The sequence below is a fragment of the Emydura macquarii genome, unplaced genomic scaffold (genome assembly GCF_026122565.2).
Source record: "Emydura macquarii macquarii isolate MOO-44397 ecotype Brisbane River unplaced genomic scaffold, CSIRO-AGI_Emac_v2 contig_431, whole genome shotgun sequence".
NCBI classification, from domain to species: Eukaryota; Metazoa; Chordata; order Testudines; family Chelidae; genus Emydura; species Emydura macquarii.
This window is the reverse complement of record NW_027130568.1, coordinates 5,480,845-5,493,940: the sequence shown is the minus strand read 5'-3', so window position 1 is coordinate 5,493,940 and position 13,096 is coordinate 5,480,845. Positions and strand designations below refer to the sequence as shown.

Below are 13,096 nucleotides of genomic sequence, written 5' to 3'. Positions count from 1 at the left end.
AAAATAAAATATTTTTCTTTTTTTTTTAAATGTACTATGGAAGCCAGGGTTGGGGTGAAAAGCAGGCCAGAATGAGTCGACAGCCATGTAGGAATGGAAAGGGTCAAAATAAGGGGGATGAGGGACAATAAAGAGGGAAAGAAGGGGACATGAGAAGAGGAAACAAGAAGAGGAAGGGAAGGAAGGAAGGAGAATGCCATGGATGTCATATAGAGATTGTGTGCACCGTATATAACAAACCTTGAGAATGTCTGGAAATGTGATACCACCATATTCCTCCTATGCTACTTTTTGACAAAGTAGTTGAACTCCCCTGCTGAACTAGTGAGATATCATGGATTTAGCTAAGAACAGAGTGACCTTTTATGATTTGTCTTCTCCTTCTGATAGTAAAATTGCATAGCCTAACCCACCAAAAAAAAAAAAAAAAAATCCCCAAACCCCAAATCTGCCTCCCACTGATAGTGACAAGCTGTTTAAACTAAATATGCACTGCAGTTCTATCTCTGCACTAGCATTGGTAGCTAAAATCAGGGTGTACCTGGTCCAGTCACAATCAACTAGCAAATTTCCTGATTGCACTAGGTGCACCTGGACATTACATCAATTTTAGGTGGATTCCACATTAAGATAGATAGGCAAAGAAATTACTGTTCTGCCTTGTAAATAACAAAAAATGTAGACTATGGCAATCAAAATGTTTTATATATAATATACACAGGAATACAGTCCAATGAATCACAACACAAGGCAACAAATCATTCTGCAAACCAACCTGAAAAAGCGTTAGCAAAACTAAAAGGTACCAAAGGTTCCAATGTGTGGTTTGCAAACCTGATTTACACCGCAATTTATATTACTTAAGTGCATTGCTTTAGGTCCTCAAGAGTCACATATATCAAAACAAATGTTTATGTTTAAGTGCTGCATTTCCTTTTTCAAGAAGCATCTGCAAAAATGTAAACTACAATGTGCCTACAATGACCTTAAGGCTAGAAAACTGAAACAATCAATGAAACAAATTAGTTTTCTATTCTCATATAACTTCCTTTTCTGTCTTACAAAATAATCGTTAATTAGTAGAAACCTCCTCAAGACCACATTTTTCTTCTACCTAGGTGAGATTTTTATATCTAGTGAGACACCACATTATTTACTCCTTCATGAATCAAAACAACCTTGATTAAATATTTCAGGCTTAAGCAAGTTTACTTTACCTCCTTTTATCTGTAACCTTTATCTAATTCTGTCTGTTTTCTGGGGTCCCAGCTTCCATTGGGGCACAGGGCAGGTTTTAGTAACTCTAGTAAACTCAGACCAGAAATAGCCACACACTATAGCATTTGCCTGCCCTCCAGCAGTCCTTGGAAACTCCTCCTTTCACTTTAATTGAGTGCATCTATTGTGGAGTGGATATGGGCTTAACAATCTTGCAAGACACTGAACACCTTTTGTGTTGTCCTTAATACCTCTGTGGGTGTCTATACTGATGTCAGGTGAATCTCTTAAAAAACATTTCATGGGCAGAAAAAACTGTTTTTATTCTGTTCCCCATTATTATTTCCAGTATTAGTAGAGTGAAACCAGTAGCAGCACCCTTATGCCACCCTTATGCAACTCTTATTTAAAATTGTTGACTTCAGTGGAATTGCTCACATGTCGGAGAGCAGAACTCAGGAAGATATAGCATGAGTAACTACAGTCCAACTTTCCCATGCTGTTCTAACTAACAGGATAATTATGCCAGCTGTCAACCTCACAAAAGGTGAGGAAGGTCAGCTCATTAATGCTTATAAAGCACATTGTGATTCTCAGAAGTTCATAAAAAAAGGCAAAACATTATTTACATTAATTAATACATTAACCCTGGCTTAGAAGGAGAACCTTAGGAGAGAGAGGGCAGTTCATGCCCCATGCCCATACAGTCCTGAGTCAATCTAATGAGAGTGCTAACAAGAAAGTCAACAATGAAGGTGGCTTTTGGGGTGTGGACAACTAATCAGCATGGATGGAGACCAACAATCATTTCACACAGGTCACCGAACAGGCAACAGACAACACTGCAAAACAATTTGGGAAGCTAGTGGACTGGGTTTCCTTCAAATCAGGGGTGTAATGATTCCCTGCCCTAGATGTTACCTGTTCCTTTAAGCTCTTCAGTCTCAAATCAAAGTAGAGTTTAATACGAGTAAGGTGTGATAATGTTCTGTATGTAGGTTAGACATTCCAAACAGAGTTGCCATTAAAAAAAAGTCAACCTTGTATTGTGCATGAGATACTTATTTCCTGTTCTAAGAATAGGGTAAAACTGCAATATGCCCAGTACCACCATGTGTAATTGTCAGTTTATGCTCCTTGCAAATGGACCAATAAGAACATCTCAAAATGGCACATTCATTTGTATTTTAAATGAAAAAATGTACAATTCTCAGTTTATAAATATGCATTTGACTGATATATTGGAATGACTCCTTCAGAGAAGTTCTAATGCATCAGCGACAATACTCATTTAAACAAAAAAATCGTTTCATTACTACACATACCTCCCCCATAGACCACCATGATCTCTTTGGTACATTATTAATATGAATTGCAAAAACTGACTAATTACACTTTTACCCAGGAGATAACTTTTCCAGTCTCCAGCATAAATAGAATGCATTTTGAAACTTTGTAATTCATTCTTCACCTGAGTTTCCTAGCCTGATATACATAGAAAAATAAATTAATTCTTTCTCCATCCCTCTCATTCAGTCACTCAAACACACTCTGAAAGCACATGCTTCTCTATTACATGGTCTTTATCAGAGACTAAGGGAAACTATTTTTTGTCAGAGACCCCACTGAAAATATTGACAGCACATCACTGACCTAGCATTTTTTGCACATAGCACTGCTTATGGTAAAAGTAGGCTTTACATGTGTTTCACCTTTTTGTTATATTAGTCATTTATTAAACTGATACCATAAGGGAAGAATGCAGTGTGAACAGAACGTAAACAACAAGGCATCCTGGAAGTTGCAGAAACTGATTTGTTGAATGTTTCTGTAAGGTTGATCTCATGTAATGTGAGATCAACATCAAAGGATCCACTGGAAAGAGGAATAAATCCCCTCTTAGAATGGAGCCAACACTTCAAAGTAGATTTGAAATAAGTCTGCTTCTATTTAAGATTACTTTGGGGAAAAATTATTTAACTAATATGTTTTGTTCTTTCCAACACTGCAGAGACAAACACTAGAAAAAAACAGTACCAGACTGTAGGCTCATTTAAGAAGGCAGTGCATGAAAAAGACTGGCTAAATTGTGTACAGAAACCAAAATTTAAAACAATATGTAATGTTAAAAGCACATTTTTCTGGGTACTCCACATCCATGCTTTGTTGCCATAACAGGAAACGGCTTAATCCCTTTTGCTACACAGCAGTGAGGTGTTCAAAGGAATGGAATTTCTGCTAGAGAGCCCCAAAAATAGCAAGTGGGAAGGAACTGAACTGAGCCAATACTCATCCAACCCCTCCTGCCTTCCAAGAGCCTCTCTTTGCAAATACTATGTGTTTGAGGATCTGGTGGGAGCAGTTAGTGCTCTCAGTATTAGCCCCTAGGAAATTCACACTATGACTTTGATCTTGCAAACATATATTTAGGTTACCGTATGCATGTGAGATTTGTCCCACTGAGGTAATGGGGCTTCTTACTCAAACAGTTGCCTGACAGGGATTTACATTTGCTGGACTTTTCCATCAGAGATTAATGCTGCAACATCAACTTCAAAACTCACTTTCAAAAAGGGGTGAGAGTGCAGACCTGGGCTTCCACAATGGAAATTATCCCTGAGCAGAGGAAGAGAGTACAGCTCTCATAAAGTCATCATAAACAGAGTCTACATATCACTATCTCATACATGTAAATTATATTATATTCTAAGCACAGGGAAACATTTTACTATATCACAAACCAACAACTAACACATACTGGTAAGTGTTGACTTTATGATAGTCAACAGTTTAGGTCAAGCAAACTTCCCCTCCACCCTAAAATTCAACTTTCCCTTTTCTCTACTCTTCTGCTTCATTTTTCTAAATCCTCCTAATCCTACCTGTGCTGACAAAGAAAAATACCAGTGCCATCTGCCTTATGTCACAGTCAATACTAGTGCAACCACCCTCCCTCCTTTTGCTTTTGCCCTGCAATACTCTAGGGGAAAGGGTAATGATGTGTGTTTCAAGAGAGAGAGAGAGAATATTGTATTAACATGATTCTTCTTAAACTATCCTCAAGTACAAACGGAATGAGAAGCCTTTCCTGATATGTTATGCAGGAATTTAAGGTCGAGAGTTGATAAATTCGTTTACTTCACTGTTTCGGACAAACTGTCAGAGTATTATCAGAATAATGGAGAAATTGCTATTCAAGTGACAGTATCTCCTCCACAGATATATGAAGTCCACAGAATAAAATGTCAACATTATCTTGATGGCAAAGAAAAAAAAGCCACACAACCATCCCCATAGACACGATTGAATCAACATTATAGTTTGATGTCCCTATATCCTCAGAATAACTGTGTGAAACAATGGAACAGATGGCAGTTCTACACACAAACCAGGCTTTACATACTGCTTACATTTGATCTCCTGTTTAAAACTTAATACACTGGAAAAAAAAAAAAAGATAAAATTTCTTTTTAAAGAGTAACCAAATAATTTGAGAAAATGATGCTCATGGTGGGTTTTTATTATCTTGTTACTTTAAATAATGCTTTGGACTTTTTCTTTAATGCTTCTCTTTCCCAACCTTTACCATAAAGTAAAGTAACAGATATGTAGTATTCATTGCTGGTATAGTAATTCAGAATCTCATTCAGCTGTGAAAATCTGGAATGCACATATTTTAGTGTTCGTTTCCTATCTACTAAGATTTATTTTCTTAAAGAGAAGGGTGGAGGAGAGAGCTCAAAACAAAGATCAAAGAGAAAAATTAAAGAATATCCATCCATACAATTTGACTCTGTTTAATACAAAATTCCTGTTAGTGTGAAAAAAAGAGCTTGTTCTCAGGGTCACATGACTTTGAGAAAAGGGATTTGTTTGTTTGTTTGTTTTGTTTGAACTGAATCTGACCCTTATTGCTTAAATAAGTAGCCAGTTCCTTTATAATTAGAGCCTCAATGCCAAAGCACGTGCACATGTAACAAGTATTATTGAATTCCCTTACTTATATAGCTTCCAGTGATCAGTCATGAGCTTGGGGACAGATTCATTAGAAACTAGACTTAGTTACTTGCCACCTGCTTCCACCCATGGGAACTAAAGTCTCTCTCTTTGTTGTGGGTTAAAAGGTCTGCTAATATTTATGCAACTTGAGCATTTTTTTAATTAAATGAATCCATTACCTTGCAAAGGCAGAGCAGGGGTTGTCAGATGGAAAAAAAACTTATAAAAAATATTTCTCTCTCTCTCTCTCTCTCTCTCTCTCAATATTTCAATCATCCACAATTATTCTTATTTATTTTAGTTTTTAAACTCTTCTTTATATTAGGGTTCTAGGGCATTTATAAAGTTAAAGTTAGTAGAAAGTCAAGGAAATTTCTCAAATCATGCATGCATCTTCATGGGCCTGATCCAATGACCACTGAAAGTCAATGGAAAGATGCCTTTTGATTTTTTTTTAAAGCAGCTGGTCAGCCATATTGCCTGAAGATATCAGTGCTACAAAAACATACAAGTTGGAAAAGTACTAGCTCCTTTAAATGATCAAGTTAAACATGACACTTTAAAACTAACTCCCTGTCCATATTTCCCCAGTTTCATAAACCCACACATAGGATCCTCAGGGGATCAATTAAGCCTCACTAATAGCTTAGTGCATTTGACCATTTAGACAGCTAGGATTTCTTTTTTTTTTTTTTTTTTTTTTTGCGCTAATAGTTTGCTATAGATATCACCAATAGTATCTGGCCAGATGAATGTTTGTTCTATCTGTCCAGCATCACTGTGGTGGTAACTCCCAGGCACAAGAATAGTTACACACAGTGCTGTTAACAGCTGATGTTAAAGTATAGAGCTTAGTGTCATCTGTATATTGCAAGCACCTGAGCCCACAGATAGATTCAGAAGCATGTGTATGAATCAGTCAATGAATGCTCCTTTTGCACTGAAACTCAATTGGGAGAAGTCTAAGAGATTGGCAGTGGATAAGTGAAGTAGAATATGGTATGTTCAATATTGAGCATTAGTTTATAAAATCGATAGAATCCAATGAAGGTTCTTAAATAGTAGCTGAATTATTGTCTACTTAGGGATGAATGGTAGATTTGCACCTAAATTCTCAAAATCTTTAACTTAACCACATTCTTATGTCTACATTTGTCTGCACTCAATTTTATCAGGTACTGAAAACAGTCTTTTTTTTTTTTTCTTAATCTTATTTGTTTGTTCCCACCTGAAATCAGAAGTCTTTGTGGCATCAATCAGAACACAGTTATCGACTATGATGTCCCAAACAAAGGATTATGATTCAGGTGAGAAATAGCAACAAGAGCAGATTAATTTTTCTGAAACAAAGAAATGGGTTTTCATACAAATATCCTTTGGAATGCGGAATAATGGACATGAAACTTATGCAATGTATACTTGAATACACACCTTATTTGCTTCTAAAACAGAAGATTTTCAAAGCTTTCCTTTGAGCCACGTATGCTTTTAAAGGAGACCTAAAAGGAAACAAAACAATTTTTTCTTCTTTATGATGAATAAAGCCAAGGAGCCTGAAACTCCCCTTCTCTTGACCCCCTTCCCTTCACCATTTTTTCCTGTTTGTATTTATATTAAAAATGTGTCTTGTGTCTTTGGACAACTGGTGAACTAATGAGATTATGAAATCACAAATGATAAGGAAGTGAAAACTGATATATTTAGATGGGATTTTTTTTTTTTTTTTAGTAAGTTACAATTTTTTGTTAATGCCTAGTTAATTCAACTGTCTAAATGAAAAAGATCTTTACCATTTACAAGATACAAGAAAGGCCTATAATTCTTCCAGCAAAATCAGGAAAGATCAGACTCATCATACATGACACCTCTTTTAAAAAAAACACACACTTACATAAACATTTTCCAGGTCTTTTTTATATATCAAAGAAGCCAAGAAAAGGGCAACCCGCCTTTTTTTCTCCCTTTCCCAGACCAGCTTTAAAGTGAAATACACATGGTCTGCTTGTAGCTGTCTGAAGCACAACTACTATTTCAAATTTTTGAAGTATGTGCCTATATTGCCTCTCTGTATACAAATCAGGTAATTAGACACCTAATTACAGGACAAAATTCTGACTCCATTGAAGTCAATGGCAAATCTTCCATTCACTTCAACTGGGCAGGACTGACACTCCCAATACTTTTGCTGAAAAACTCTTGATTAAAGACGCTATCCATTTTCGCTTCATACAGAAACTCTGCTCTTTCAGGAAGAGTCATTATTCAGCATTTTTCTTTTTCTTTTCATTAAAATAGCACTCACTTACTGCAAGTATTATCCTAGAGGAAAGATTCTTTGCCTAACAAACCTAACAAATGTTTTTGAGCTCCTGTTTGGTTTATAGTTAAATTCAGATGAATACATGCACATTAGATATCTATATTGCCCTTAATGCCATCAGCCATCTCCCCAATACACTCTGACCTTCTTGTAGCATGGTTCCAATCCTGAAGGAGTCATTATATCCAACTGAACTCCATGCATGGATGTGCTGCAAACACACATCTATTTATAGGATCCTGTTCTTGTTAAAATCAATGGAAACGCCCATAGACTTCAAAACATACAAGGATCAGGCCCTAAAACATGTTTAACTATTTGAAACTGATTATTGGGTTTTATAATGCAAGTTGTGGAGGGTGGAACAGAGCCCAAAGACTGATCATTAGATTGGAAAACTGCGAACATTGTTTTGCAGAATATTTTCTAACAAGTTTTCAAAAAACGTTCATAATAATTCCCAGAATGATAAGGGACTTCCCTGCCCCCACACACCAACACGACCCCAATAAAAAGATAACGAAAACCCCATGTCTTTCTTGTTTAGCATATTTCTTCCACATTCCATTAAATGTGTGGAAATTCAAAGATTTGCTGGATTAGTTTCATACCAGCATAACATGGAGACATGCATGAAAAGCTTTCCCACATTAGCAAAAGAAGCAAATAGCTGTAGGTGAATGTGAAAGCAAATAGCTGTAGAAGGTGAGGTGAAATAGAAGGTGAAAGCAAATAGCTGTAGGTGAACAGTTTCCATAAGTTTATAACTAGTGTGACAAAGCCCTTCCTCTGCCTTGGTGGGTCCAGTGCTTCCTTCTAGCGGTAGGTCAAGGAATTGCTTCACCCCTTAGCGTTTCTTCCACTCTCTAGTGGTGTGTGCGGGTAATGCTTCTGCTCTAAGATGGTTGACCCCTGCTGGCTCCCGGTCCTGTTTCTGGTTTTCACAGGCCTTTGCCTCTTTGCTGGCGATCTTGCCCCTCCTTTGAATGGCCGGTAGGGGGTGGGGGGAATCTGGTCCCGCCCTCAACTCCGGGTTCCAACCCAGGGACCCTACAAGCCACAGCCTCATGCCACAGTCACTAGTTATTGATGCTGCTTTTATGGTAGCAACACTGTTCTCTGTAATCAGTCCTTAAAATAGAACTAAAAGCTGCATTCAAAGCACATTATAGCTACAGTCCAAAAACGCAATTAAAAACATTCATCTTAGTATTCTGTATTCAATCTCATTCTACGACCACAGTCATCAAATTTCTGAAATTTAAAGGAAAAACAAAAACTTGTTTTGATTTGTAAAGTGACAGAGCAGCAACTTGGCATCAGCATCAGGAGCAAGGTATTAATTCGTTTACTATTATTAGTGTCTTTCTTAGCAAGAAAGTCATTTATAATTTCCTGGATCATAGCATGATTCCCATCCCACTCAGAGATGGAACATGCACTTTCCTATTGGGATGCTAGATACCTTTGTGAGTCTTGTTCAGCCAAATATACAACAGCATGCACAAAGGAATGGGTAAGTACTTTGGGCTGGACAGTGACCTTGTCTAAGTAGGGAAGTAAAGGGAGGGTAAACTGACCCCTCAACCCGTGTTCAGCCTACCCAAATATTGATGCAGAAGACACCTGTTCCCCAGATACTCCCCCTGTGAGAAAATGGGTGGGAAAGGACAAGGTGTGGGGAAAACCTTAACTCTACCTACCCCTTCTCACTGGTTTGAGAAGCTGGCCAGGCACAAAGGGGAGAAGTTATATACAGCAGCCTTTCAAAGGCTGCAATAACTGAATTTCCCTCTTTAGAACAAGAAGAAAACATGCAACGAATTGGGACACTGAATCAGTACAGCCAACCTCAAAAGATTGAAAATCATGAGTCAGACCTCAAAGTTATGAGGTTGGCCCCCAGAATCCTGGGATTTGAAGAAAACATCAAATTATGTTTTTAAGTCTGTCTTGACTTTTTAACTCCCCTCTACTTCTCTGCCCACGTGCATGAGAGAATTTCAGATTGAAAAGTCAAGCTTTAATGCACACAAAAATTCATGCCTCTCCCTGACTGCTGACATGGAGACTCCACTTACCTTCTCCTCACCCCTAAGATAAGGGAACTAGCCTTCCATCTCCCATTACTGCCTTGGCTCTGTCACCTCCCCCTCTAGTGTAAGAGCTCTAAAATGGAGCTGGAAAATGACCAACAAACATCCAAGAAATACAAAACACTCTCCTTTTGTATCAAGTTTTCCTATTATTTTTAATAAAGAGCCATGTGACCTATAAAAATGTCTTCACAACATCAAGCACCTTGGTAATGGCTGTAAAAGTTCTACGCCAAGCAGAGCTCTCTGTAACTCAGTACAGTAATCATATTTATAATTCTTGCATGAAAAACCTCGCATTCAAAGCATTTCCAAAATAATTTTAAATCCTTCTACTTTTGTATAATTTTGGTGAAAATCAACATGTACATTATCCAATTACAATAAATTCAGGATTTAAAAAAAAAAAAAACTCAATTAATTGCTCAAATGGCTAAAGATTATTATTTTTTATTTTAATTATCCTTTCTTCCCATTGACTTGGGAAGAGGAGAAAGTGCAGGTCAGTAGAAGGTAAGGAAGAAAGGTGGAGAGAGTTGGTGAAAAGCTGCTGCTGGATCTGGGGCAGAAGAGAAATACTGGACTCTGGACCCAGCAGCAGCAGGTTTTTCCCCCTCTGACTCTGCCCTTCCTCTGCTTCTCATTGCCTCAGGACCCTCTGTCTCTCTGTAACTACTGAGATAGGATCAATCCAGGAATCAAAACAGGACTCAGTGGCAAGGGCCTGTGTCCTCAGATCCATAGGTCTCACAGAGCTCTGGTTACATACTCTTACTTGAATACTGTGAGAATAAGGAGCTTCTTGCATCATTGAACGAGTTCCTCCAGCAGGCACCAAAACTCATGCTTAATTCACGAGGCCTGATCTATGATAGAAAATTAAATCAGCTTAATTAGATCGCTTGGGGGTGTGTGAAAAATCAACATCCACACCCTCTCCCTCTGAGCAGTTTAGTTAAATTGACCTAACCCCCAGTGTAGACAGTGCTAGGTTGATGGAAGAATTCTTTCATTGACCTATCTACAATCTCTCGGAGAGCTGGATTAACTATGCTAATGAGAGAGGTTCTCCCATTGGCGTAAATAGTGTCTACACTGAAGCATTATGTGATTTACCTTTTCCATCTGTATTGGTTCTCTAGCGATAAGGTTAGTAAATACTTTGTTTAGTCAGCTGGGTAGATGATTGTTTTGTAAGATACCTCTCTCTAAATTTCAGCATACAGAAGATTCCTATTATAAGGAACCTGCTTGGCAAAACCCACACAATGTTGTGAAAATGTTTCTCACAGGGAGCAGACAAGCTGCCAGCCGTAGAGATTCCCTCTTTGGCTCTGAACACACAAACACGTTGCTTTTTCATAAGGTTAAGAGTCATTTAATGTAGCTCAGAGCTGGGCACCTAATTTGGCATTTGAAAATCTCTCCCTAAAAAGGCACTACGTATCTGAAATAGAACAGTGTGGTGGTTTAAGTTCACCACAGTTTTTGAGCAAATGTTTATATTGTTTCAGTTCACACAGGCTCTTACTACTCTCCACATTTTCTTTGAGGTTAGGATTAGAACGAACTCGAGATCTCAAAACAAAACTCAGATGAAACTTCAGGAGTTTTGCCTGGTTTTGCTTCAGTTGAGGCCACTGAGGTTAGCTTGATTTTCTGTCTGAAGCCATAAATACCGGCTGAGTTCTCCCAAAACTCAGCCGCTAGCTCACGAAAAGTTTCACAATCTCTCAGTGAATCTAGTCCCAAACCAGGCAAGCCATAAGGAGTTCATTGCCAGGATTCTATTTACCACTGAAAGGTTATGGGGCATCTCAGCCTCACAGAATGAGAAGACGGCTGCAGAGTCCAAATGATCCTTTTGGGTTCTACTAGATGGATAAAGATGCAGCAAAGTAGTATTGAGACTACCTTCTCTGACCCCAGAGAGAGAAGGCTAAGGCAACTGGATACCTGACGTACAATGTGCCTTGTCAAAAATAGCCAACACTACATACCTACTGGCTTACATACACAAGAAGCCTGTCAACTGCACAAAATAAAGGAAATTAAGAGGAGGGGCACATTTTCAAAAACAGCCTCTATTGCTGTGCCTATATTTTTGGACATGAAGTACACAGTGTGAAGAAATTTTGCAGGTTCAATCAATTGTGGATGCAAATATTTAGAGTTTACACATAAAACACCTGATTTAAATGAACTAATATCATTCAAAGTTCACAAAACAGGTAGCTTGATGTCGAAGATCCACCATTTGGAGGCAACATGATTTCAAGTACATAATCAGAGGCCAGGTTGAAGCTCCTTTGAAAATATGGCCCATAACATGTGGTCCGATCCATGGTCTTAAGACTCCTATAGTGATCAGACTACATGAGCTCCAATATTCATGGAAAGACAGCTTCACTGAAACAGACAGAATGGCAACCTTAAACAAAAATTATAAAGTACAACCACCATTTGGCTTCCCCTTCCTTACTTTGCCACATTTTATTTAAAAAACCATGCACAATTCCAGAAGACCAGAATTCTTGAAAGATCCTAAAACCCTTATATATGCACAAAAAAAGAAAATTCACAGAAGTTCTTGCTTCTGTTCCATATTTCCAAGTCCAACTCAGAATGTCTTTGGTCTTGCACATTTTAATCAGATTCTTAATGTTATTTTAATGCATCTTTTTGTATTTAATTAAGTTCTATTGCCAGGAGAATTCTAATCTGGACAACTGTGTTCTTTGTTTAGGCCATCCCTGACCTTTGCTTAGAAATTACTTAGTTAGAGCTGTTCTTGATTATTTTTTAATCAACAGTATGAAGAAAAATATTGAAAAAAAATCCTTCCTCTAGATAGAAGCACTGCATAATTATTCTGTGGCTTTAGCTTTTAGTTTTTTTAAAAAGTGATTGATAGCTTGCAAACAAAAACAACAGCAGCTGTGTCTAACTCAGTCATAGTTCTGATTGTTATATATGTAAAAATGTGTTGAATAAAAGTCAATTAATTCAGCTACAGTTCAACATATTAGCTTTGGTTCTCCCCAAAAGATCTGATTTCAGTCATATGTACAAGTAAGGGTACTAAGCAACTTCAATGACTTTTTAAGAATATTTTGCAATTACAGGGCACCTTTTAGTTGAGACACTCAAAGCACTTTCCAAATGCTGCACTCCCACTTGGAAAAAATTCCACTGACTCCAACTTAGGAGTTTTGCCTGAATACGAAGGACTGGCACATTATTTAAACTTCACAATGCCCCTATGATACGTAAATATATTATACTTACTTTTGCAGATGGATAAACTGAAGCAGAAAAAGGGTGTGATTAGAGCTGGTTGGGACTTTTCCATCACAATGGATGGTAAATGCCCTTTTTGAAAAATTTTCCCACAGAAAATTTCAATTTTGACAAAAAATTTAGACTCTGCTGGGAAAATTGAAATGACGACTGTTTGTCTGCC

The 13,096-nt window shown here is 37.7% G+C and overlaps 1 long non-coding RNA gene across 1 annotated transcript in view; it reads right to left on the bottom strand.

Annotated features, from left to right (window-relative positions):
- Positions 1–13,096, bottom strand: part of LOC137146244 (uncharacterized) — a 43,481-nt gene that overhangs the window by 14,193 nt on the left and 16,192 nt on the right. Inside the window, exon 2 of the long non-coding RNA XR_010917865.1 lies at positions 6,649–6,716. This is a non-coding gene — a long non-coding RNA (uncharacterized lncRNA). The remainder of the gene's footprint in view (positions 1–6,648; positions 6,717–13,096) is intronic.